Source organism: Heterodontus francisci, chromosome 22 (genome assembly GCF_036365525.1).
Source record: "Heterodontus francisci isolate sHetFra1 chromosome 22, sHetFra1.hap1, whole genome shotgun sequence".
NCBI classification, from domain to species: domain Eukaryota; kingdom Metazoa; phylum Chordata; class Chondrichthyes; order Heterodontiformes; family Heterodontidae; genus Heterodontus; species Heterodontus francisci.
Window position 1 is genome coordinate 39155082 of NC_090392.1, and position 27374 is coordinate 39182455.

Below are 27374 nucleotides of genomic sequence, written 5' to 3' on the forward strand. Positions count from 1 at the left end.
AACGTCTCTGGTTTTAAGATCTATCGTGCTCGACAGGTATTTTAAATGAACGGCGGGACTGAGTGAGATTCTGTGTGCGTGTCTGAACCGTGTTGTGGGACTGTGTAAGTTTGTGTATGTCTCTGAACCGTGCTGTGGGACCGTGTGAGTTTGTGTGTGGCTTTGCAGCGTGTTGTGGGACGCTGTGAGTTTAATGTGTCTCTGAACGGTGTTCTAGGACTGTGTGAGTTTGTCTGCGGGTTTCTGAACCGTTTTGTCGGACTGTGTGAGTTTGTGTGCGTGTTTCTGAACCGTGTTGTGGCATTGTGTGAGTTTTGTGTACTTTCTGCTTATTTATTGCTCTCTTACTTTGCTTTGACACATAGAAAAATGTATACACAACACAGATACACACAAATACATTGAGAAGTAACACACGCACACACACACACACATTTATTCAGAATGAGCACACTGATACACCCATAATACTCAAGTGCACAATATTTATATATTTAGAACCTGATGTATATTATCAAAATAAAAGGAGATTTACAACTGACACACTCACAATGCATCGCCCTCATAACATCAAGACTCACAGTTTCGATAGAACCATGACAGCCACAGGCACAGACACACACACACGCTTTATATTGCCATATGGTCCAGTTTGAAGTTTTAAGAAAAGTCTGTACAACAAAAATTGAAAGAGTTTTCACAAGTTGCCCGTCCTGTTGAGTATTTGCAGCGATTTCCCACTCTCACAGCAATGATTCTGAGTCACGATGTGTGGAATTGGATTTGAAAACTGAAGGAAATTCAGCGCTTGGTGCTCAGCTGGCACGAGCAATTCCACACCTGCTTTGATCAGCTGTTAGCAGTGGACTGGAACAATGTCAGCCAGGGACTTTTAGTGTACATCAATAAAAGTGAACTTATTTGATGCAGGTAAAATATCATTAAAATGGTCCACCGCATTCAACTTGTTTTCCCTAATCCCAGCGGTGGAACAGTCCCAGATTGTGCAGCCATTGAATGAATTTGCATTGCTGTTTTCGAAGCCCGACCGACCTTAATATATGGGTTCGACGTCTGTGCATGGTTTTTGCTCATTTCATTGAAAATTGCTTATCATGAATGCATGGAAACAGTCAGGTAATGGATCAGAGCAGCGTTGTTAAATAATCAGGAAAAGAAGACACCAATGCAAACACAGAGAGTAGAACAAGCACGTCCAGCGGCGCTAAGTGAAATGCTCAATAAGGGGCGACGTCCCGGGGTGGGCTTGAACCACCAACCTTTCGGTTAGCAGCCGAACGCGCTAGCCAATTGCGCCACAGAGACGACCACGGCAAAATCACGCAAGACACTGCAAACCAGTGTTTCAATGAATTCGAGTCTCAGGTCGTGTGAGCTGGAGAATCCTGCCAGTCATCAGCTTTTCCAGATCGACGCTGCGGGATGGTATCTGTTTATCTCTGCCACCTGGTGGTACAAATCATAATTTCTCCCCAGCACTTTTTCCGTCAGTCGGAGAACCATTTCACAAGGGGACAATGTCAAAACGGTTGCGGCAATTAAACAATTGTACGAAGCACAAAACAGAGCTCATTTAACAATGTCACACTGTTCTGCTGCGGAAATCTTTCCCCTGACAGACAAACTCTCCAGGCCACAGTTCCACCCTATCCCAGACTTTGCCCCTTCGCCTTTCCCTCTGCCTCTGCACTCGCTTTATACCTGTTCAATCTCTAACCTTTATCCAGTTGTGAAGGTTACCCACCAGAAAGTCGAACACTGTTTGTCTTTCCAGATGTGCTGCCTGAGTTGCTGCGCATTTCCTGCATTTTCTCTTTTCATTTCAGATTTCCAGCATCCACCATTCGTTTGCTTTTGCACTCACAATGTTGACGGTTCGTCTCCAGGTAGCTACCGTTAGACCCGGTTTCCCAGGCAAAGAGGCTTTTATTGAGGATACTGCCACATGGCAAAAGGCCAATCTGCCCCCATGCCCTTTTAACCGACAGACTAAGTTTGGAATCTCCCACACCTGAGGGGCAGGTTCTGACACACAGTAAACTGCGACCTGGTAGGTGACTCAATCTGGGCTGGGTGGAGCATGACTTGATTGACAAGCCTCGTGCTATATCAGAACTGGCCGGAGCCAGTGCTCCCCCTTTCGCTACTGGAATGGATATGTGCAGTCAGGATGGTGAACGTCTCTGGTTTTAAGATCTATCGTGCTCGACAGGTATTTTAAATGAACGGCGGGACTGAGTGAGATTGTGTGTGCGTGTCTGAACCGTGTTGTGGGACTGTGTAAGTTTGTGTATGTCTCTGAACCGTGCTGTGGGACCGTGTGAGTTTGTGTGTGGCTTTGCAGCGTGTTGTGGGACGCTGTGAGTTTCATGTGTCTCTGAACGGTGTTCTAGGACTGTGTGAGTTTGTCTGCGGGTTTCTGAACCGTTTTGTCGGACTGTGTGAGTTTGTGTGCTTGTTTCTGAACCGTGTTGTGGCATTGTGTGAGTTTATGCGTACTTTCTGCTTATTTATTGCTCTCTTACTTTGCTTTGACACATAGAAAAATGTATACACTACACATTTACACACAAATACATTGAGAAGTAACACACGCACACACAAACACACATTTATTCAGAATGAGCACACTGATACACCCATAATACTCAAGTGCACAATATTTATATATTTAGAACCTGATATATATTATCAAAATAAAAGGAGATTTACAACTGACACACTCACAATGCATCGCCCTCATAACATCAAGACTCTCAGTTTCGATAGAACCATCACAGCCACATCCACAGACACACACACACGCTTTATATTGCCATATGGTCCAGTTTGAAGTTTGAAGAAAAGTCTGTACAACAAAAATTGAAAGAGTTTTCACAAGTTGCCCGTCCTGTTGAGTATTTGCAGCGATTTCCCACTCTCACAGCAGTGATTCTGAGTCACGATGTGTGGAATTGGATTTGAAAACTGAAGAAAATTCAGCGCTTGGTGCTCAGCTGTCACGAGCAATTCCACACCTGCTTTGATCAGCTGTTAGCAGTGGACTGGAACAATGTCTGCCAGGGACTTTTAATGTACATCAATAAAAGTGAACTTATTTGATGCAGGTAAAATATCATTAAAATGGTCCACCGCATTCAACTTGTTTTCCCTAATCCCAGCGGTGAACAGTCCCAGATTGTGCAGCCATTGAATGAATTTGCATTGCTTTTTTCGAAGCCCGACCGACCTTAATATATTTAGCATGGGTTCGACGTCTGTGCATGGTTTTTGCTCATTTCATTGAAAATTGCTTGTCATGAATGCATGGAAACAGTCATGTAATGGATAAGAGCAGCGTTGTAAAATAATCAGGAACAGAAGACACCAATGCAAACACAGAGAGTAGAACAAGCACGTCCAGGGGCGCTAAGTGAAACGCTCTACAAGTGCCGATGTTCCTGGGTGGGCTCAAACCACCAACCTTTCAATTAACAGCCGAACGCGCTAGCCAATTGCGCCACAGAGACGACCACAGCAAAATCACGCAAGACACTGCAAACCAGTGTTTCAATGAATTCGAGTCTCAGGTCGTGTGAGCTGGAGAATCCTGCCAGTCATCAGCTTTTCCAGATCGACGCTGCGGGATGGTATCTGTTTATCTCTGCCATCTGGTGGTACAAATCAAAATTTCTCCCCAGCACTTTTTCCGTCAGTCGGAGAACCATTTCACAAGGGGACAATGTCAAAACGGTTGCGGCGATTCAACAATTGTACGAAGCACAAAACAGAGCTCATTTAACAATGTCACACTGTTCTGCTGCGGAAATCTTTCCCCTGACAGACAAACTCTCCAGGCCACAGTTCCACCCTATCCCAGACCTTGCCCCTTCGCCTTTCCCTCTGCCTCTGCACTCGCTTTATACCTGTTCAATCTCTAACCTTTATCCAGTTGTGAAGAAAGGCTACCCACCAGAATGTCTAACACTGTTTGTCTTTCCAGATGTGCTGCCTGAGTTGCTGCGCATTTCCTGCATTTTCTCTTTTCATTTCAGATTTCCAGCATCCGCCATTCGTTTGCTTTTGCACTCACAATGTTGACTGTTCGTCTCCAGGTAGCTACCGTTAGACCCGGTTTCCCAGGCAAAGAGGCTTTTATTGATGATACTGCCACATGGCAAAAGGCCAATCTGCCCCCATGCCCTTTTAACCGACAGACTAAGCTTGGAATCTTCCACACCTCAGGGGCAGGTTCTGACACACAGTAAACTGCGACCTGGTCGGTGACTCAATCTGGGCTGGGTGGAGCATGACTTGATTGACAAGCCTCGTGCTATATCAGAACTGGCCGGAGCCAGTGCGCCCCCTTTCGCTCCTGGTTTGGATATGTGCAGTCAGGATGGTGAACGTCTCTGGTTTTAAGATCTATCGTGCTCGACAGGTATTTTAAATGAAGGGCGGGACTGAGTAAGATTGTGTGTGCGTGTCTGAACCGTGTTGTGGGACTGTGTAAGTTTGTTTATTTCTCTGAACCGTGCTGTGGGACCGTGTGAGTTTGTGTGTGGCTTTGCAGCGTGTTGTGGGACGCTGTGAGTTTAATGTGTCTCTGAACGGTGTTCTGGGACTGTGTGAGTTTGTCTGCGGGTTTCTGAACCGTTTTGTCGGACTGTGTGAGTTTGTGTGCGTGTTTCTGAACCGTGTTGTGGCATTGTGTGAGTTTCTGTGTACTTTCTGCTTATTTATTGCTCTCTTACTTTGCTTTGACACATAGAAAAATGTATACACAACACAGATACACACAAATACATTGAGAAGTAACACACGCACACACACACACACATTTATTCAGAATGAGCACACTGATACACCCATAATACTCAAGTGCACAATATTTATATATTTAGAACCTGATATATATTATCAAAATAAAAGGAGATTTACAACTGACACACTCACAATGCATCGCCCTCAGAACATCAAGACTCACAGTTTCGATAGAACCATGACAGCTACAGCCACATACACACACACACGCTTTATATTGCCATATGGTCCAGTTTGAAGTTTTAAGAAAAGTCTGTACAACAAAAATTGAAAGGGTTTTCACAAGTTGCCCGTCCTGTTGAGTATTTGCAGCGATTTCCCACTCTCACAGCAGTGATTCTGAGTCACGATGTGTGGAATTGGATTTGAAAACTGAAGAAAATTCAGCGCTTGGTGCTCAGCTGTCACGAGCAATTCCACACCTGCTTTGATCAGCTGTTAGCAGTGGACTGGACCAATGTCAGCCAGGGACTTTTAGTGTACATCAATAAAAGTGAACTTATTTGATGCAGGTAAAATATCATTAAAATGGTCCACCGCATTCAACTTGTTTTCCCTAATCCCAGCGGTGGAACAGTCCCACATTGTGCAGCCATTGAACGAATTTGCATTGCTTTTTTCGAAGCCCGACGGACCTTAATATATTTAGCATGGGTTCGACGTCTGTGCATGGTTTTTGCTCATTTCGTTGAAAATTGCTCATCATGAATGCATGGAAACAGTCAGGTAATGGATCAGAGCAGCGTTGTTAAATAATCAGGAAAAGAAGACACCAATGCAAACACAGAGAGTAGAACAAGCACGCCCAGTGGCGCCTAGTGAAACGCTCAATAAGGGCCGACGTCGTTGGGTGGGCTTGAACCATCAATCTATCGAATAACAGCCGAACGCGCTAGCCAATTGCGCCACAGAGACGACCACGACCGAATTGTCCAAGACACTGCAAACCAGTGTTTCAATGAATTCGAGTCTCAGGTCGTGTGAGCTGGAGAATCCTGCCAGTTATCAGCTTTTCCAGATCGACGCTGCGGGATGGCATCTGTTTATCTCTGCCATCTGGTGGTACAAATCAAAATTTCTCCCCAGCACTTTTTCCGTCAGTCGGAGAACCATTTCACAAGGGGACAATGTCAAAACGGTTGCGGCAATTCAACAATTGTCCGAAGCACAAAACAGAGCTCATTTAACAATGTCACACTGTTCTGCTGCGGAAATCTTTCCCCTGACAGACAAACTCTCCAGGCCACAGTTCCACCCTCTCCCAGACCCTGCCCCTTCGCCTTGCCCTCTGCCTCTGCACTCGCTTTATGCCTGTTCAATCTCTAACCTTTATCCAGTTGTGAAGAAAGGCTACCCACCAGAAAGTCGAACACTGTTTGTCTTTCCAGATGTGCTGCCTGAGTTGCTGCGCATTTCCTGCATTTTCTCTTTTCATTTCAGATTTCCAGCATCCACCATTCGTTTGCTTTTGCACTCACAATGTTGACGGTTCGTCTCCAGGTAGCTACCGTTAGACCCGGTTTCCCAGGCAAAGAGGCTTTTATTGAGGATACTGCCACATGGCAAAAGGCCAATCTGCCCCCATGCCCTTTTAACCGACAGACTAAGCTTGGAATCTTCCACACCTGAGGGGCAGGTTCCGACACACAGTAAACTGCGACCTGGTAGGTGACTCAATCTGGGCTGGGTGGAGCATGACTTGATTGACAAGCCTCGTGCTATATCAGAACTGGCCGGAGCCAGTGCTCCCCCTTTCGCTACTGGAATGGATATGTGCAGTCAGGATGGTGAACGTCTCTGGTTTTAAGATCTATCGTGCTCGACAGGTATTTTAAATGAACGGCGGGACTGAGTGAGATTGTGTGTGCGTGTCTGAACCGTGTTGTGGGACTGTGTAAGTTTGTGTATGTCTCTGAACCGTGCTGTGGGACCGTGTGAGTTTGTGTGTGGCTTTGCAGCGTGTTGTGGGACGCTGTGAGTTTAACGTGTCTCTGAACGGTGTTCTAGGACTGTGTGAGTTTGTCTGCGGGTTTCTGAACCGTTTTGTCGGACTGTGTGAGTTTGTGTGCGTGTTTCTGAACCGTGTTGTGGCATTGTGTGAGTTTATGTGTACTTTCTGCTTATTTATTGCTCTCTTACTTTGCTTTGACACATAGAAAAATGTATACACAACACAGATACACACAAATACATTGAGAAGTAACACACGCACACACACACACACATTTATTCAGAATGAGCACACTGATACACCCATAATACTCAAGTGCACAATATTTATATATTTAGAACCTGATATATATTATCAAAATAAAAGGAGATTTACAACTGACACACTCACAATGCATCGCCCTCATAACATCAAGACTCACAGTTTCGATAGAACCATGACAGCCACAGCCACAGACACACACACACGCTTTATATTGCCATATGGTCCAGTTTGAAGTTTTAAGAAAAGTCTGTACAACAAAAATTGAAAGAGATTTCACAAGTTGCCCGTCCTGTTGAGTATTTGCAGCGATTTCCCACTCTCACAGCAGTGATTCTGAGTCACGATGTGTGGAATTGGATTTGAAAACTGAAGACAATTCAGCGCTTGGTGCTCAGCTGTCACGAGCAATTCCACACCTGCTTTGATCAGCTGTTAGCAGTGGACTGGAACAATGTCAGCCAGGGACTTTTAGTGTACATCAATAAAAGTGAACTTATTTGATGCAGGTAAAATATCATTAAAATGGTCCACCGCATTCAACTTGTTTTCCCGAATCCCAGCGGTGGAACAGTCCCAGATTGTGCAGCCATTGAATGAATTTGCATTGCTTTTTTCGAAGCCCGACCGACCTTAATATATTTAGCATGGGTTCGACGTCTGTGCATGGTTTTTGCTCATTTCATTGAAAATTGCTTATCATGAATGCATGGAAACAGTCAGGTAATGGATCAGAGCAGCGTTGTTAAATAATCAGGAAAAGAAGACACCAATGCAAACACAGAGAGTAGAACAAGCACGTCCAGGGGCGCTAAATGAAACGCTCAATAAGGACCGACGTCCCTGGGTGGGCTTGAACCACCAACCTTTCGGTTAACAGCCGAACGCGCTAGCCAATTGCGCCACAGAGACGACCACAGCAAAATCACGCAAGACACTGCAAACCAGTGTTTCAATGAATTCGAGTCTCAGGTCGTGTGAGCTGGAGAATCCTGCCAGTCATCAGCTTTTCCAGATCGACGCTGCGGGATGGTATCTGTTTATCTCTGCCATCTGGTGGTACAAATCAAAATTTCTCCCCAGCACTTTTTCCGTCAGTCGGAGAACCATTTCACAAGGGGACAATGTCAAAACGGTTGCGGCAATTCAACAATTGTACGAAGCACAAAACAGAGCTCATTTAACAATGTCACACTGTTCTGCTGTGGAAATCTTTCCCCTGACAGATAAACTCTCCAGGCCACAGTTCCACCCTATCCCACACCTTGCCCCTTCGCCTTTCCCTCTGCCTCTGCACTCGCTTTATACCTGTTCAATCCCTAACCTTTATCCAGTTGTGAAGAAAGGCTACCCACCAGAAAGTCTAACACTGTTTGTCTTTCCAGATGTGCTGCCTGAGTTGCTGCGCATTTCCTGCATTTTCTCTTTTCATTTCAGATTTCCAGCATCCACCATTCGTTTGCTTTTGCACTCACAATGTTGACGGTTCGTCTCCAGGTAGCTACCGTTAGACCCGGTTTCCCAGGCAAAGAGGCTTTTATTGAGGATACTGCCACATGGCAAAAGGCCAATCTGCCCCCATGCCCTTTTAACCGACAGACTAAGCTTGGAATCTCCCACACCTGAGGGGCAGGTTCTGACACACAGTAAACTGCGACCTGGTAGGTGACTCAATCTGGGCTGGGTGGAGCATGACTTGATTGACAAGCCTCGTGCTAAATCAGAACTGGCCGGAGCCAGTGCTCCCCCTTTCGCGACTGGAATGGATATGTGCAGTCAGGATGGTGAACGTCTCTGGTTTTAAGATCTATCGTGCTCGACAGGTATTTAAAATGAACGGCGGGACTGAGTGAGATTGTGTGTGCGTGTCTGAACCATGTTGTGGGGCTGTGTAAGTTTGTGTATGTCTCTGAACCGTGCTGTGGGACCGTGTGAGTTTGTGTGTGGCTTTGCAGCGTGTTGTGGGACGCTGTGAGTTTAATGTGTCTCTGAACGGTGTTCTAGGACTGTGTGAGTTTGTCTGCGGGTTTCTGAACCGTTTTGTCGGACTGTGTGAGTTTGTGTGCGTGTTTCGGAACCGTGTTGTGGCATTGTGTGAGTTTATGTGTACTTTCTGCTTATTTATTGCTCTCTTACTTTGCTTTGACACATAGAAAAATGTATACACAACACAGATACACACAAATACATTGAGAAGTAACACACGCACACACACACACACATTTATTCAGAATGAGCACACTGATACACCCATAATACTCAAGTGCACAACATTTATATAGTTAGAACCTGATATATATTATCAAAATAAAAGGAGATTTACAACTGACACACTCACAATGCATCGCCCTCAGAACATCAAGACTCACAGTTTCGATAGAACCATGACAGCCACAGACACACACACACGCTTTATATTGCCATATGGTCCAGTTTGAAGTTTTAAGAAAAGTCTGTACAACAAAAATTGAAAGTTTTCACAAGTTGCCCTTCCTGTTGAGTATTTGCAGCGATTTCCCACTCTCAGAGCAGTGATTCTGAGTCACGATGTGTGGAATTGGATTTGAAAACTGAAGAAAATTCAGTGCTTGGTGCTCAGCTGTCACGAGTAATTCCACACCTGCTTTGATCAGCTGTTAGCAGTGGACTGCAACAATGTCAGCCAGGGACTTTTAGTGTACATCAATAAAAGTGAACTTATTTGATGCAGGTAAAATATCATTAAAATGGTCCACCGCATTCAACTTGTTTTCCCTAATCCCAGCGGTGGAACAGTCCCAGATTGTGCAGCCATTGAATGAATTTGCATTGCTTTTTTCGAAGCCCGACCGACCTTAATATATGGGTTCGACGTCTGTGCATGGTTTTTGCTCATTTCATTGAAAATTGCTTATCATGAATGCATGGAAACACTCAGGTAATGGATCAGAGCAGCGTTGTTAAATAATCAGGAAAAGAAGACACCAATGCAAACACAGAGAGTAGAACAAGCACGTCCAGGGGCGCTAAGTAAAACGCTCAATAATGGCCGACGTCCCTGGGTGGGCTTGAACCACCAACCTTTCGGTTAAGAGCCGATCACGCTAGCCAATTGCGCCACAGATACAACCGCAGCAAAGCCACGCAAGACACTGCAAACCAGTGTTTCAATGAATTCGAGTCTCAGGTCGTGTGAGCTGGAGAATCCTGCCAGTCATCAGCTTTTCCAGATCGACGCTGCGGGATGGTATCTGTTTATCTCTGCCATCTGGTGGTACAAATCAAAATTTCTCCCCAGCACTTTTTATGTCAGTCGGAGAACCATTTCACAAGGGGACAATGTCAAAACGGTTGCGGCAATTCAACAATTGTACGAAGCACAAAACAGAGCTCATTTAACAATGTCACACTGTTCTGCTGCGGAAATCTTTCCCCTGACAGACAAACTCTCCAGGCCACAGTTCCACCCTATCCCACACCTTGCCCCTTCGCCTTTCCCTCTGCCTCTGCACTCGCTTTATACCTGTTCAATCTCTAACCTTTATCCAGTTGTGAAGAAAGGCTACCCACCAGAAAGTCTAACACTGTTTGTCTTTCCAGATGTGCTGCCTGAGTTGCTGCGCATTTCCTGCATTTTCTCTTTCCATTTCAGATTTCCAGCATCCACCATTCGTTTGCTTTTGCACTCACAACGTTGACGGTTCGTCTCCAGGTCGCTACCGTTAGACCCGGTTTCCCAGGCAAAGAGGCTTTTATTGAGGATACTGCCACATGGCAAAAGGCCAATCTGCCCCCATGCCCTTTTAACCGACAGACTAAGCTTGGAATCTCCCACAGCTGAGGGGCAGGTTCTGACAAACAGTAAACTGCGACTTGGTAGGTGACTCAATCTGGGCTGGGTGGAGCATGACTTGATTGACAAGCCTCGTGCTCCATCAGAACTGGCCGGAGCCAGTGCTCCTCCTTTCGCTACTGGAATGGATATGTGCAGTCAGGATGGTGAACGTCTCTGGTTTTAAGATCTATCGTGCTCGACAGGTATTTTAAATGAACGGCGGGACTGAGTGAGATTGTGTGTGCGTGTCTGAACCGTGTTGTGGGACTGTGTAAGTTTGTGTATGTCTCTGAACCGTGCTGTGGGACCGTGTGAGTTTGTGTGTGGCTTTGCAGCGTGTTGTGGGACGCTGTGAGTTTAATGTGTCTCTGAACGGTGTTCTCGGACTGTGTGAGTTTGTCTGCGGGTTTCTGAACCGTTTTGTCGGACTGTGTGAGTTTGTGTGCATGTTTCTGAACCGTGTTGTGGCATTGTGTGAGTTTATGTGTACTTTCTGCTTATTTATTGCTCTCTTACTTTGCTTTGACACATAGAAAAATGTATACACAACACAGATACACACAAATACATTGAGAAGTAACACACGCACACACACACACATTTGTTCAGAATGAGCACACTGATACACCCATAATACTCAAGTGCACAATATTTATATATTTAGAACCTGATATATATTATCAAAGTAAAAGGAGATTTACAACTGACACACTCACAATGCATCGCCCTCATAACATCAAGACTCTCAGTTTCGATAGAACCATCACAGCCACAGACACACACACACGCTTTATATTGCCATATGGTCCAGTTTGAAGTTTTAAGAAAAGTCTGTACAACAGAAATTGAAAGAGTTTTCACAAGTTGCCCGTCCTGTTGAGTATTTGCAGCGATTTCCCACTCTCACAGCAGTGATTCTGAGTCACGATGTGTGGAATTGGATTTGAAAACTGAAGAAAATTCAGCGCTTGGTGCTCAGCTGTCACGAGCAATTCCACACCTGCTTTGATCAGCTGTTAGCAGTGGACTGGAACAATGTCAGCCAGGGACTTTTAGTGTACATCAATAAAAGTGAACTTATTTGATGCAGGTAAAATATCATTAAAATGGTCCACCGCATTCAATTTGTTTTCCCTAATCCCAGCGGTGGAACAGTCCCAGATTGTGCAGCCATTGAATGAATTTGCATTGCTTTTTTCGAAGCCCGACCGACCTTAATATATTTAGCATGGGTTCGACGTCTGTGCATGGTTTTTGCTCATTTCATTGAAAATTGCTTATCATGAATGCATGGAAACAGTCAGGTAATGGATCAGAGCAGCGTTGTTAAATAATCAGGAAAAGGAGACACCAATGCAAACACAGAGAGTAGAACACGCACGTCCAGGGGCGCTCAGTGAAACGCTTAATAAGGGCCAACGTCCCTGGGTGGGCTTAAACCACCAACCTTTCGATTAACAGCCGAACGCGCTAGCCAATTGCGCCACAGAGACGACCACAGCAAAATCACGCAAGACACTGCAAACCAGTGTTTCAATGAATTCGAGTCTCAGGTCGTGTGAGCTGGAGAATCCTGCCAGTCATCAGCTTTTCCAGATCGACGCTGCGGGATGGTATCTGTTTATCTCTGCCATCTGGTGGTACAAATCAAAATTTCTCCCCAGCACTTTTTCCGTCAGTCGGAGAACCATTTCACAAGGGGACAATGTCAAAACGGTTGCGGCAATTCAACAATTGTACGAAGCACAAAACAGAGCTCATTTAACAATGTCACACTGTTCTGCTGCGGAAATCTTTCCCCTGACAGACAAACTCTCCAGGCCACAGTTCCACCCTATCCCAGACCCTGCCCCTTCGCCTTTCCCTCTGCCTCTGCACTCGCTTTATGCCTGTTCAATCTCTAACCTTTATCCAGTTGTGAAGAAAGGCTACCCACCAGAAAGTCTAACACTGTTTGTCTTTCCAGATGTGCTGCCTGAGTTGCTGCGCATTTCCTGCATTTTCTCTTTTCATTTCAGATTTCCAGCATCCACCATTCGTTTGCTTTTGCACGCACAATGTTGACGGTTCGTCTCCAGGTAGCTACCGTTAGGCCCGGTTTCCCAGGCAAAGAGGCTTTTATTGAGGATACTGCCACATGGCAAAAGGCCAATCTGCCCCCATGCCCTTTTAACCGACAGACTAAGCTTGGAATCTCCCACACCTGAGGGGCAGGTTCTGACACACAGTAAACTGCGACCTGGTAGGTGACTCAATCTGGGCTGGGTGGAGCATGACTTGATTGACAAGCCTCGTGCTATATCAGAACTGGCCGGAGCCAGTGCTCCCCCTTCGCTACTGGAATGGATATGTGCAGTCAGGATGGTGAACGTCTCTGGTTTTAAGATCTATCGTGCTCGACAGGTATTTTAAATGAACGGCGGGACTGAGTCAGATTGTGTGTGCGTGTCTGAACCGTGTTGTGGGACTGTGTAAGTTTGTGTATGTCTCTGAACCGTGCTGTGGGACCGTGTGAGTTTGTGTGTGGCTTTGCAGCGTGTTGTGGGACGCTGTGAGTTTAATGTGTCTCTGAACGGTGTTCTCGGACTGTGTGAGTTTGTCTGCGGGTTTCTGAACCGTTTTGTCGGACTGTGTGAGTTTGTGTGCGTGTTTCTGAACCGTGTTGTGGCATTGTGTGAGTTTATGTGTACTTTCTGCTTATTTATTGCTCTCTTACTTTGCTTTGACACATAGAAAAATGTATGCACAACACAGATACACACAAATACATTTTGAAGAAACACACGCACACACACACACACATTTATTCAGAATGAGCACACTGATACACCCATAATACTCAAGTGCACAATATTTATATATTTAGAACCTGATATATATTATCAAAATAAAAGGAGATTTACAACTGACACACTCACAATGCATCGCCCTCATAACATCAAGACTCACAGTTTCGATAGAACCATGACAGCCACAGCCACAGACACACACACACGCTTTATATTGCCATATGGTCCAGTTTGAAGTTTTAAGAAAAGTCTGTACAACAAAAATTGAAAGAGTTTTCACAAGTTGCCCGTCCTGTTGAGTATTTGCAGCGATTTCCCACTCTCACAGCAGTGATTCTGAGTCACGATGTGTGGAATTGGATTTGAAAACTGAAGAAAATTCAGCGCTTGGTGCTCAGCTGTCACGAGCAATTCCACACCTGCTTTGATCAGCTGTTAGCAGTGGACTGGAACAATGTCAGCCAGGGACTTTTAGTGTACATCAATAAAAGTGAACTTATTTGATGCAGGTAAAATATCATTAAAATGGTCCACCGCATTCAACTTGTTTTCCCTAATCCCAGCGGTGGAACAGTCCCAGATTGTGCAGCCATTGAATGAATTTGCATTGCTTTTTTCGAAGCCCGACCGCCCTTAATATATTTAGCATGGGTTCGACGTCTGTGCATGGTTTTTGCTCATTTCATTGAAAATTGCTTATCATGAATGCATGGAAACAGTCAGGTAATGGATCAGAGCAGCGTTGTTAAATAATCAGGAAAAGAAGACACCAATGCAAACACAGAGAGAACAAGCACGTCCAGGGGCGCTAAGTGAAACGCTCAGTAAGGGCCGACGTCCCTGGGTGGGCTTGAACCACCAACCTTTCGGTTAACAGCCGAACGCGCTAGCCAATTGCGCCACAGAGACGACCACAGCAAAATCGCACAAGACACTGCAAACCAGTGTTTCAATGAATTCGAGTCTCAGGTCGTGTGAGCTGGAGAATCCTGCCAGTCATCAGCTTTTCCAGATCGACGCTGCGGGATGGTATCTGTTTATCTCTGCCATCTGGTGGTACAAATCAAAATTTCTCCCCAGCACTTTTTCCGTCAGTCGGAGAACCATTTCACAAGGGGACAATGTCAAAACGGTTGCGGCAATTCAACAATTGTACGAAGCACAAAACAGAGCTCATTTAACAATGTCACACTGTTCTGCTGCGGAAATCTTTCCCCTGACAGACAAACTCTCCAGGCCACAGTTCCACCCTATCCCAGACCCTGCCCCTTCGCCTTTCCCTCTGCCTCTGCACTCGCTTTATGCCTGTTCAATCTCTAACCTTTATCCAGTTGTGAAGAAAGGCTACCCACCAGAAAGTCTAACACTGTTTGTCTTTCCAGATGTGCTGCCTGAGTTGCTGCGCATTTCCTGCATTTTCTCTTTTCATTTCAGATTTCCAGCATCCACCATTCGTTTGCTTTTGCACTCACAATGTTGACGGTTCGTCTGAAGGTAGCTACCGTTAGGCCCGGTTTCCCAGGCAAAGAGGCTTTTATTGAGGATACTGCCACATGGCAAAAGGCCAATCTGCCCCCATGCCCTTTTAACCGACAGACTAAGCTTGGAATCTCCCACACCTGAGGGGCAGGTTCTGACACACAGTAAACTGCGACCTGGTAGGTGACTCAATCTGGGCTGGGTGGAGCATGACTTGATTGACAAGCCTCGTGCTATATCAGAACTGGCCGGAGCCAGTGCTCCCCCTTTCGCTACTGGAATGGATATGTGCAGTCAGGATGGTGAACGTCTCTGGTTTTAAGATCTATCGTGCTCGACAGGTATTTTAAATGAACGGCGGGACTGAGTGAGATTGTGTGTGCGTGTCTGAACCGTGTTGTGGGACTGTGTAACTTTGTGTATTTCTATGAACCGTGCTGTGGGACCCTGTGAGTTTGTGTGTGGCTTTGCAGCGTGTTGTGGGACGCTGTGAGTTTAATGTGTCTCTGAACGGTGTTCTAGGACTGTGTGAGTTTGTCTGCGGGTTTCTGAACCGTTTTGTCGGACTGTGTGAGTTTGTGTGCGTGTTTCTGAACCGTGTTGTGGCATTGTGTGAGTTTATGTGTACTTTCTGCTTATTTATTGCTCTCTTACTTTGCTTTGACACATAGAAAAATGTATACACAACACAGATACACACAAATACATTGAGAAGTAACACACGCACACACACACACACACATTTATTCAGAATGAGCACACTGATACACCCATAATACTCAAGTGCACATATTTATATATTTAGAACCTGATATATATTATCAAAATAAAAGGAGATTTACAACTGACACACTCACAATGCATCGCCCTCATAACATCAAGACTCACAGTTTCGATAGAACCATGACAGCCACAGCCACAGACACACACACACGCTTTATATTGCCATATGGTCCAGTTTGAAGTTTTAAGAAAAGTCTGTACAACAAAAATTGAAAGAGTTTTCACAAGTTGCCCGTCCTGTTGAGTATTTGCAGCGATTTCCCACTCTCACAGCAGTGATTCTGAGTCACGATGTGTGGAATTGGATTTGAAAACTGAAGAAAGTTCAGCGCTTGGTGCTCAGCTGTCACGAGCAATTCCACACCTGCTTTGATCAGCTGTCAGCAGTGGACTGGAACAATGTCAGCCAGGGACTTTTAGTGTACATCAATAAAAGTGAACTTATTTGATGCAGGTAAAATATCATTAAAATGGTCCACCGCATTCAACTTGTTTTCCCTAATCCCAGCGGTGGAACAGTCCCAGATTGTGTAGCCATTGAATGAATTTGCATTGCTTTTTTCGAAGCCCGACCGACCTTAATATATTTAGCATGGGTTCGACGTCTGTGCATGGTTTTTGCTCATTTCATTGAAAATTGCTTATCATGAATGCATGGAAACAGTCAGGTGATGGATCAGAGCAGCGTTGTTAAATAATCAGGAAAAAAAGACACCAATGCAAACACAGAGAGGAGAACAAGCACGTCCAGGGGCGCTAAGTGAAACGCTCAATCAGGGTCGACGTCCCTGGGTGAGCTTGAACCACCAACCTTTCAATTAACAGCCGAATGCGTTAGCCAATTGCGCCACAGAGACGCCCACAGCAAAATCACGCAAGACACTGCAAACCAGTGTTTCAATGAATTCGAGTCTCAGGTCGTGTGAGCTGGAGAATCCTGCCAGTCATCAGCTTTTCCAGATCGACGCTGCGGGATGGTATCTGTTTATCTCTGCCATCTGGTGGTACAAATCAAAATTTCTCCCCAGCACTTTTTCCGTCAGTCGGAGAACCATTTCACAAGGGGACAATGTCAAAACGGTTGCGGCAATTCAACAATTGTACGAAGCACAAAACAGAGCTCATTTAACAATGTCACACTGTTCTGCTGCGGAAATCTTTCCCCTGACAGACAAAGTCTCCAGGCCACAGTTCCACCCTATCCCAGACCTTGCCCCTTCGCCTTTCCCTCTGCCTCTGCACTCGCTTTATACCTGTTCAATCTCTAACCTTTATCCAGTTGTGAAGAAAGGCTACCCACCAGAAAGTCTAACACTGTTTGTCTTTCCAGATGTGCTGCCTGAGTTGCTGCGCATTTCCTGCATTTTCTCTTTTCATTTCAGATTTCCAGCATCCACCATTCGTTTGCTTTTGCACTCACAATGTTGACGGTTCGTCTCCAGGTAGCTACCGTTAGACCCGGTTTCCCAGGCAAAGAGGCTTTTTTTGAGGATACTGCCACATGGCAAAAGGCCAATCTGCCCCCATGCCCTTTTAACCGACAGACTAAGCTTGGAATCTCCCACACCTGAGGGGCAGGTTCTGACACACAGTAAACTGCGACCTGGTAGGTGACTCAATCTGGGCTGGGTGGAGCATGACTTGATTGACAAGCCTTGTGCTAGATCAGAACTGGCCGGAGCCAGTGCTCCTCCTTTCGCTACTGGAATGGATATGTGCAGTCAGGATGGTGAATGTCTCTGGTTTTAAGATCTATCGTGCTCGACAGGTATTTTAAATGAACGGCGGGACTGACTGAGATTGTGTGTGTGTGTCTGAACCGTGTTGTGGGACTGTGTAAGTTTGTGTATGTCTCTGAACCGTGCTGTGGGACCGTGTGAGTTTGTGTGTGGCTTTGCAGCGTGTTGTGGGACGGTGTGAGTTTAATGTGTCTCTGAACGGTGTTCTAGGACTGTGTGAGTTTGTCTGCGGGTTTCTGAACCGTTTTGTCGGACTGTGTGAGTTTGTGTGCATGTTTCTGAACCGTGTTGTGGCATTGTGTGAGTTTATGTGTACTTTCTGCTTATTTATTGCTCTCTTACTTTGCTTTGACACATAGAAAAATGTATACACAACACAGATACACACAAATACATTGAGAAGTAACACACGCACACACACACACACATTTATTCAGAATGAGCACACTGATACACCCATAATACTCAAGTGCACAATATTTATATATTTAGAACCTGATATATATTATCAAAATAAAAGGAGATTTACAACTGACACACTCACAATGCATCGCCCTCATAACATCAAGACTCTCAGTTTCGATAGAACCATCACAGCCACAGCCACAGACACACACACACGCTTTATATTGCCATATGGTCCAGTTTGAAGTTTTAAGAAAAGTCTGTACAGCAAAAATTGAAAGAGTTTTCACAAGTTGCCCGTCCTGTTGAGTATTTGCAGCGATTTCCCACTCTCACAGCAGTGATTCTGAGTCACGATGTGTGGAATTGGATTTGAAAACTGAAGAAAATTCAGCGCTTGGTGCTCAGCTGTCACGAGCAATTCCACACCTGCTTTGATCAGCTGTCAGCAGTGGACTGGAACAATGTCAGCCAGGGACTTTTAGTGTACATCAATAAAAGTGAACTTATTTGATGCAGGTAAAATATCATTAAAATGGTCCACCGCATTCAACTTGTTTTCCCTAATCCCAGCGGTGGAACAGTCCCAGATTGTGCAGCCATTGAATGACTTTGCATTGCTTTTTTCGAAGCCCGACCGTCCTTAATATATGGGTTCGACGTCTGTGCATGGTTTTTGCTCATTTCATTGAAAATTGCTTATCATGAATGCATGGAAACAGTCAGGTAATGGATCAGAGCAGCGTTGTTAAATAATCAAGAAAAGAAGACACCAATGCAAACACAGAGAGTAGAACAAGCACGTCCAGGGGCGCTAAGTAAAACGCTCAATAACGGCCGACGTCCTTGGGGGGGGCTTGAACCACCAACTTTTCGATTAACAGCCGAACGCGCGAGCCAATTGCGCCACAGAGACGACCACAGCAAAATCTCCCAAGGCACTGCAAACCAGTGTTTCAATGAATTCGAGTCTCAGGTCGTGTGAGCTGGAGAATCCTGCCAGTCATCAGCTTTTCCAGATCGACGCTGCGGGATGGTATCTGTTTATCTCTGCCATCTGGTGGTACAAATCAAAATTTCTCCCCAGCACTTTTTCCGTCAGTCGGAGAACCATTTCACAAGGGGACAATGTCAAAACGGTTGAGGCAATTCAACAATTGTACGAAGCACAAAACAGAGCTCATTTAACAATGTCACACTGTTCTGTTGGGGAAATCTTTCCCCTGACAGACAAACTCTCCAGGCCACAGTTCCACCCTATCCCAGACCTTGCCCCTTCGCCTTTCCCTCTGCCTCTGCACTCGCTCTATACCTGTTCAATCTCTAACCTTTATCCAGTTGTGAAGAAAGGCTACCCACCAGAAAGTCTAACACTGTTTGTCTTTCCAGATGTGCTGCCTGAGTTGCTGCGCATTTCCTGCATTTTCTCTTTTCATTTCAGATTTCCAGCATCCAGCATTCGTTTGCTTTTGCACTCACAATGTTGACGGTTCGTCTCCAGGTAGCTACCGTTAGACCCGGTTTCCCAGGCAAAGAGGCTTTTTTTGAGGATACTGCCACATGGCAAAAGGCCAATCTGCCCCCATGCCCTTTTAACCGACAGACTAAGCTTGGAATCTCCCACACCTGAGGGGCAGGTTCTGACACACAGTAAACTGCGACCTGGTAGGTGACTCAATCTGGGCTGGGTGGAGCATGTCTTGATTGACAAGCCTCGTGCAATTCAGAACTGGCCGGAGCCAGTGCTCCCCCTTTCGCTACTGGAATGGATATGTGCAGTCAGGATGGTGAACGTCTCTGGTTTTAAGATCTATCGTGCTCGACAGGTATTTTAAATGAACGGCGGGACTGAGTGAGATTGTGTGTGCGTGTCTGAACCGTGTTGTGGGACTGTGTAAGTTTGTGTATGTCTCTGAACCGTGCTGTGGGACCGTGTGAGTTTGTGTGTGGCTTTGCAGCGTGTTGTGGGACGGTGTGAGTTTAATGTGTCTCTGAACGGTGTTCTAGGACTGTGTGAGTTTGTCTGCGGGTTTCTGAACCGTTTTGTCGGACTGTGTGAGTTTGTGTGCATGTTTCTGAACCGTGTTGTGGCATTGTGTGAGTTTATGTGTACTTTCTGCTTATTTATTGCTCTCTTACTTTGCTTTGACACATAGAAAAATGTATACACAACACAGATACACACAAATACATTGAGAAGTAAGACACGCACACACACACACACATTTATTCAGAATGAGCACACTGATACACCCATAATACTCAAGTGCACAATATTTATATATTTAGAACCTGATATATATTATCAAAATAAAAGGAGATTTACAACTGACACACTCACAATGCATCGCCCTCATAACATCAAGACTCTCAGTTTCGATAGAACCATCACAGCCACAGCCACAGACATACACACACGCTTTATATTGCCATATGGTCCAGTTTGAAGTTTTAAGAAAAGTCTGTACAACAAAAATTGAAAGAGTTTTCACAAGTTGCCCGTCCTGTTGAGTATTTGCAGCGATTTCCCACTCTCACAGCAGTGATTCTGAGTCACGATGTGTGGAATTGGATTTGAAAACTGAAGAAAATTCAGCGCTTGGTGCTCAGCTGTCACGAGCAATTCCACACCTGCTTTGATCAGCTGTTAGCAGTGGACTGGAACAATGTCAGCCAGGGACTTTTAGTGTACATCAATAAAAGTGAACTTATTTGATGCAGGTAAAATATCATTAAAATGGTCCACCGCATTCAACTTGTTTTCCCTAATCCCAGCGGTGGAACAGTCCCAGATTGTGCTGCCATTGAATGAATTTGCATTGCTTTTTTCGAAGCCCGACCGACCTTAATATATGGGTTCGACGTCTGTGCATAGTTTTTGCTCATTTCATTGAAAATTGCGAATCATGAATGCATGGAAACAGTCAGGAAATGGATCAGAGCAGCGTTGTTAAATAATCAGGAAAAGCAGACACCAATGCAAACACAGAAAGTAGAACATGCACGTCCAGGGGCGCTAAGTGAAACGCTCAATAAGGGCCGACGTCCCTGGGTGGGTTTGACCACCAACCTTTCGGTTAACAGCCGAACGCGCTAGCCAATTGCGCCACAGAGACTACCACAGCAGAATCACGCAAGACACTGCAAACCAGTGTTTCAATGAATTCGAGTCTCAGGTCGTGTGAGCTGGAGAATCCTGCCAGTCATCAGCTTTTCCAGATCGACGCTGCGGGATGGTATCTGTTTATCTCTGCCATCTGGTGGTACAAATCAAAATTTCTCCCCAGCACTTTTTCCGTCAGTCGGAGAACCATTTCACAAGGGGACAATGTCAAAACGGTTGCAGCAATTCAACAATTGTACGAAGCACAAAACAGAGCTCATTTAACAATGTCACACTGTTCTGCTGCGGAAATCTTTCCCCTGACAGACAAACTCTCCAGGCCACAGTTCCACCCTGTCCCAGACCTTGCCCCTTCGCCTTTCCCTCTGCCTCTGCACTCGCTTTATACCTGTTCAATCTCTAACCTTTATCCAGTTGTGAAGAAAGGCTACCCACCAGAAAGTCTAACACTGTTTGTCTTTCCAGATGTGCTGCCTGAGTTGCTGCGCATTTCCTGCATTTTCTCTTTTCATTTCAGATTTCCAGCATCCACCATTCGTTTGCTTTTGCACTCACAATGTTGACGGTTCGTCTCCAGGTAGCTGCCGTTAGACCCGGTTTCCCAGGCAAAGAGGCTTTTATTGAGGATACTGCCACATGGCAAAAGGCCAATCTGCCCCCATGCCCTTTTAACCGACAGACTAAGCTTGGAATCTCCCACACCTGAGGGGCAGGTTCTGACACACAGTAAACTGCGACCTGGTAGGTGACTCAATCTGGGCTGGGTGGAGCATGACTTGATTGACAAGCCTCGTGCTATATCAGAACTGGCCGGAACCAGTGCTCCCCCTTTCGCTACTTGAATGGATATGTGCAGTCAGGATGGTGAACGTCTCTGGTTTTAAGATCTATCGTGCTCGATAGGTATTTTAAATGAACGGCGGGACTGAGTGAGATTGTGTGTGCGTGTCTGAACCGTGTTGTGGGACTGTGTAAGTTTGTGTATGTCTCTGAACCGTGCTGTGGGACCGTGTGAGTTTGTGTGTGGCTTTGCAGCGTGTTGTGGGACGGTGTGAGTTTAATGTGTCTCTGAACGGTGTTCTAGGACTGTGTGAGTTTGTCTGCGGGTTTCTGAACCGTTTTGTCGGACTGTGTGAGTTTGTGTGCATGTTTCTGAACCGTGTTGTGGCATTGTGTGAGTTTATGTGTACTTTCTGCTTATTTATTGCTCTCTTCCTTTGCTTTGACACATAGAAAAATGTATACACAACACAGATACACACAAATACATTGAGAAGTAACACACGCACACACACACACACATTTATTCAGAATGAGCACACTGATACACCCATAATACTCAAGTGCAGAATATTTATAGATTTAGAACCTGATATATATTATCAAAATAAAAGGAGATTTACAACTGACACACTCACAATGCATCGCCCTCATAACATCAAGACTCACAGTTTCGATAGAACCATCACAGCCACAGCCACAGACACACACACACGCTTTATATTGCCATATGGTCCAGTTTGAAGTTTTAAGAAAAGTCTGTACAACAAAAATTGAAAGAGTTTTCACAAGTTGCCCGTCCTGTTGAGTATTTGCAGCGATCTCCCACTCTCACAGCAGTGATTCTGAGTCACGATGTGTGGAATTGGATTTGAAAACTGAAGAAAATTCAGCGCTTGGTGCTCAGCTGTCACGAGCAATTCCACACCAGCTTTGATCAGCTGTCAGCAGTGGACTGGAACAATGTCAGCCAGGGACTTTTAGTGTACATCAATAAAAGTGAACTTATTTGATGCAGGTAAAATATCATTAAAATGGTCCCCCGCATTCAACTTGTTTTCCCTAATCCCAGCGGTGGAACAGTCCCAGATTGTGCAGCCATTGAATGAATTTGCATTGCTTTTTTCGAAGCCCGACCGACCTTAATATATTTAGCATGGGTTCGACGTCTGTGCATGGTTTTTGCTCATTTCATTGAAAATTGCTTATCATGAATGCATGGAAACAGTCAGGTAATGGATCAGAGCAGCGTTGTTAAATAATCAGGAAAAGAAGACACCAATGCAAACACAGAGAGTGGAACAAGCACGTCCAGGGGCGCTAAGTAAAACGCTCAATAATAGCCGACGTCCCTGGGTGGGCTTCAACCACCAACCTTTTGGTTAACAGCCGAACGCGCTAGCCAATTGCGCCACAGAGATGACCACAGCAAAATCACCCAAGACACTGCAAAGCAGTGTTTCAATGAATTCGAGTCTCAGGTCGTGTGAGCTGGAGAATCCTGCCAGTCATCAGCTTTTCCAGATCGACGCTGCGGGATGGTATCTGTTTATCTCTGCCATCTGGTGGTACAAATCAAAATTTCTCCCCAGCACTTTTTCCGTCAGTCGGAGAACCATTTCACAAGGGGACAATGTCAAAACGGTTGCGGCAATTCAACAATTGTACGAAGCACAAAACAGAGCTCATTTAACAATGTCACACTGTTCTGCTGCGGAAATCTTTCCCCTGACAGACAAACTCTCCAGGCCACAGTTCCACCCTATCCCACACCTTGCCCCTTCGCCTTTCCCTCTGCCTCTGCACTCGCTTTATACCTGTTCAATCTCTAACCTTTATCCAGTTGTGAAGAAAGGCTACCCACCAGAAAGTCGAACACTGTTTGTCTTTCCAGATGTGCTGCCTGAGTTGCTGCGCATTTCCTGCATTTTCTCTTTTCATTTCAGATTTCCAGCATCCACCATTCGTTTGCTTTTGCACTCACAATGTTGACGGTTCGTCTCCAGGTAGCTACCGTTAGACCCGGTTTCCCAGGCAAAGAGGCTTTTATTGAGGATACTGCCACATGGCAAAAGGCCAATCTGCCCCCATGCCCTTTTAACCGACAGACTAAGCTTGGAATCTCCCACACCTGAGGGGCAGGTTCTGACACACAGTAAAATGCGACCTGGTAGGTGACTCAATCTGGGCTGGGTGGAGCATGACTTGATTGACAAGCCTCGTGCTATATCAGAACTGGCCGGAGCCAGTGCTCCCCCTTTCGCTACTGGAATGGATATGTGCAGTCAGGATGGTGAACGTCTCTGGTTTTAAGATCTATCGTGCTCGACAGGTATTTTAAATGAACAGCGGGACTGAGTGAGATTTTGTGTGCGTGTCTGAACCGTGTTGTGGGACTGTGTAAGTTTGTGTATGTCTCTGAACCGTGCTGTGGGACCGTGTGAGTTTGTGTGTGGCTTTGCAGCGTGTTGTGGGACGCTGTGAGTTTAATGTGTCTCTGAACGGTGTTCTAGGACTGTGTGAGTTTGTCTGCGGGTTTCTGAACCGTTTTGTCGGACTGTGTGAGTTTGTGTGCGTGTTTCTGAACCGTGTTGTGGCATTGTGTGAGTTTATGTGTACTTTCTGCTTATTTATTGCTCTCTTACTTTGCTTTGACACATAGAAAAATGTATACACAACACAGATACACACAAATACATTGAGAAGTAACACACGCACACACACACACACATTTATTCAGAATGAGCACACTGATACACCCATAATACTCAAGTGCACAATATTTATATATTTAGAACCTGATATATATTATCAAAATAAAAGGAGATTTACAACTGACACACTCACAATGCATCGCCCTCATAACATCAAGACTCACAGTTTCGATAGAACCATGACAGCCACAGCCACAGACACACACACACGCTTTATATTGCCATATGGTCCAGTTTGAAGTTTTAAGAAAAGTCTGTACAACAAAAATTGAAAGAGTTTTCACAAGTTGCCCGTCCTGTTGAGTATTTGCAGCGATTTCCCACTCTCAGAGCAGTGATTCTGAGTCACGATGTGTGGAATTGGATTTGAAAACTGAAGAAAATTCAGCGCTTGGTGCTCAGCTGTCACGAGCAATTCCACACCTGCTTTGATCAGCTGTTAGCAGTGGACTGCAACAATGTCAGCCAGGGACTTTTAGTGTACATCAATAAAAGTGAACTTATTTGATGCAGGTAAAATATCATTAAAATGGTCCACCGCATTCAATTTGTTTTCCCTAATCCCAGCAGTGGAACAGTCCCAGATTGTGCAGCCATTGAATGAATTTGCATTGCTTTTTTCGAAGCCCGACCGACCTCAATATATTTAGCATGGGTCCGACGTCTGTGCATGGTTTTTGCTCATTTCATTGAAAATTGCTTATCATGAATGCATGGAAACAGTCAGGTAATGGATCAGAGCAGCGTTGTTAAATAATCAGGAAAAGACGACACCAATGCAAACACAGAGAGCAGAACAAGCACGTCCAGGGGCGCTAAGTGAAACGCTCAATAAGTACCGACGTCCCTGGGTGGGCTTGAACCACCAACTTTTCGGTTAACAGCCGAACGTGCTAGCCAATTGCGCCACAGAGACGACCACAGCAAAATCATCCAAGACACTGCAAACCAGTGTTTCAATGAATTCGAGTCTCAGGTCGTGTGAGCTGGAGAATCCTGCCAGTCATCAGCTTTTCCAGATCGACGCTGCGGGATGGTATCTGTTTATCTCTGCCATCTGGTGGTACAAATCAAAATTTCTCCCCAGCACATTTTCCGTCAGTCGGAGAACCATTTCACAAGGGGACAATGTCAAAACGGTTGCGGCAATTCAACAATTGTACGAAGCACAAAACAGAGCTCATTTAACAATGTCACACTGTTCTGCTGCGGAAATCTTTCCCCTGACAGACAAACTCTCCAGGCCACAGTTCCACCCTATCCCACACCTTGCCCCTTCGCCTTTCCCTCTGCCTCTGCACTCGCTTTATACCTGTTCAATCTCTTAACTTTATCCAGTTGTGAAGAAAGGCTACCCACCAGAAAGTCTAACACTGTTTGTCTTTCCAGATGTGCTGCCTGAGTTGCTGCGCATTTCCTGCATTTTCTCTTTTCATTTCAGATTTCCAGCATCCACCATTCGTTTGCTTTTGCACTCACAATGTTGACGGTTCGTCTCCAGGTAGCTACCGTTAGACCCGGTTTCCCAGGCAAAGAGGCTTTTATTGAGGATACTGACACATGGCAAAAGGCCAATCTGCCCCCATGACCTTTTAACCGACAGACTAAGCTTGGAATCTCCCACACCTGAGGGGCAGGTTCTGATACACAGTAAACTGCGACCTGGTAGGTGACTCAATCTTGGCTGGGTGGAGCATGACTTGATTGACAAGCCTCGTGCTATATCAGAACTGGCCGGAAACAGTGCTCCCCCATTCGCTCCTGGAATGGATATGTGCAGTCAGGATCGTGAACGTCTCTGGTTTTAAGATCTATCGTGCTCGACAGGTAATTTAAATGAACGGCGGGACTGAGTGAGATTGTGTGTGCGTGTCTGAACCGTTTTGTGGGACTGTGTAAGTTTGTGTATGTCTCTGAACCGTGCTGTGGGACCGTGTGAGTTTGTGTGTGGCTTTGCAGCGTGTTGTGGGACGCTGTGAGTTTAATGTGTCTCTGAACGGTGTTCTAGGACTGTGTGAGTTTGTCTGCGGGTTTCTGAACCGTTTTGTCGGACTGTGTGAGTTTGTGTGCGTGTTTCTGAACCGTGTTGTGGCATTGTGTGAGTTTATGTGTACTTTCTGCTTATTTATTGCTCTCTTACTTTGCTTTGACACATAGAAAAATGTATACACAACACAGATACACACAAATACATTGAGAAGTAACACACACACACACACACATTTACTCAGAATGAGCACACTGATACACCCATAATACTCAAGTGCACAATATTTATATATTTAGAACCTGATATATATTATCAAAATAAAAGGAGATTTACAACTGACACACTCACAATACATCGCCCTCATAACATCAAGACTCACAGTTTCGATAGAACCATGACAGCCACAGACACAGACACACACACACGCTTTATATTGCCATATGGTCCAGTTTGAAGTTTTGAGAAAAGTCTGTACAACAAAAATTGACAGAGTTTTCACAAGTTGCCCGTCCTGTTGAGTATTTGCAGCGATTTCCCACTCTCACAGCAGTGATTCTGATTCACGATGTGTGGAATTGGATTTGAAAACTGAAGAAAATTCAGCGCTTGGTGCTCAGCTGTCACGAGCAATTCCACACCTGCTTTGATCAGCTGTTAGCAGTGGACTGGAACAATGTCAGCCAGGGACTTTTAGTGTACATCAATAAAAGTGAACTTATTT

General features: G+C 45.3%; 7 non-coding genes across 7 annotated transcripts; all 7 read right to left on the reverse strand.

The window, feature by feature from the left end:
* Positions 1–1252: 1252 nt before the first annotated feature.
* trnas-gcu (transfer RNA serine (anticodon GCU)) lies at positions 1253–1326 on the reverse strand. The gene has a single exon. It is a non-coding gene; the product is annotated as a tRNA-Ser (tRNA).
* Positions 1327–3456: 2130 nt separating this feature from the next.
* trnan-guu (transfer RNA asparagine (anticodon GUU)) lies at positions 3457–3530 on the reverse strand. The gene has a single exon. It is a non-coding gene; the product is annotated as a tRNA-Asn (tRNA).
* A 4344-nt stretch (positions 3531–7874) lies between these two features.
* trnan-guu (transfer RNA asparagine (anticodon GUU)) lies at positions 7875–7948 on the reverse strand. Its single transcript has one exon. It is a non-coding gene; the product is annotated as a tRNA-Asn (tRNA).
* A 4321-nt stretch (positions 7949–12269) lies between these two features.
* trnan-guu (transfer RNA asparagine (anticodon GUU)) lies at positions 12270–12343 on the reverse strand. The gene has a single exon. It is a non-coding gene; the product is annotated as a tRNA-Asn (tRNA).
* Positions 12344–14474: 2131 nt separating this feature from the next.
* On the reverse strand, positions 14475–14548 carry trnan-guu (transfer RNA asparagine (anticodon GUU)). The gene has a single exon. It is a non-coding gene; the product is annotated as a tRNA-Asn (tRNA).
* Positions 14549–21088: 6540 nt separating this feature from the next.
* Positions 21089–21161, reverse strand: trnan-guu (transfer RNA asparagine (anticodon GUU)). Its single transcript has one exon. It is a non-coding gene; the product is annotated as a tRNA-Asn (tRNA).
* A 4344-nt stretch (positions 21162–25505) lies between these two features.
* Positions 25506–25579, reverse strand: trnan-guu (transfer RNA asparagine (anticodon GUU)). The gene has a single exon. It is a non-coding gene; the product is annotated as a tRNA-Asn (tRNA).
* Positions 25580–27374: the final 1795 nt, after the last annotated feature.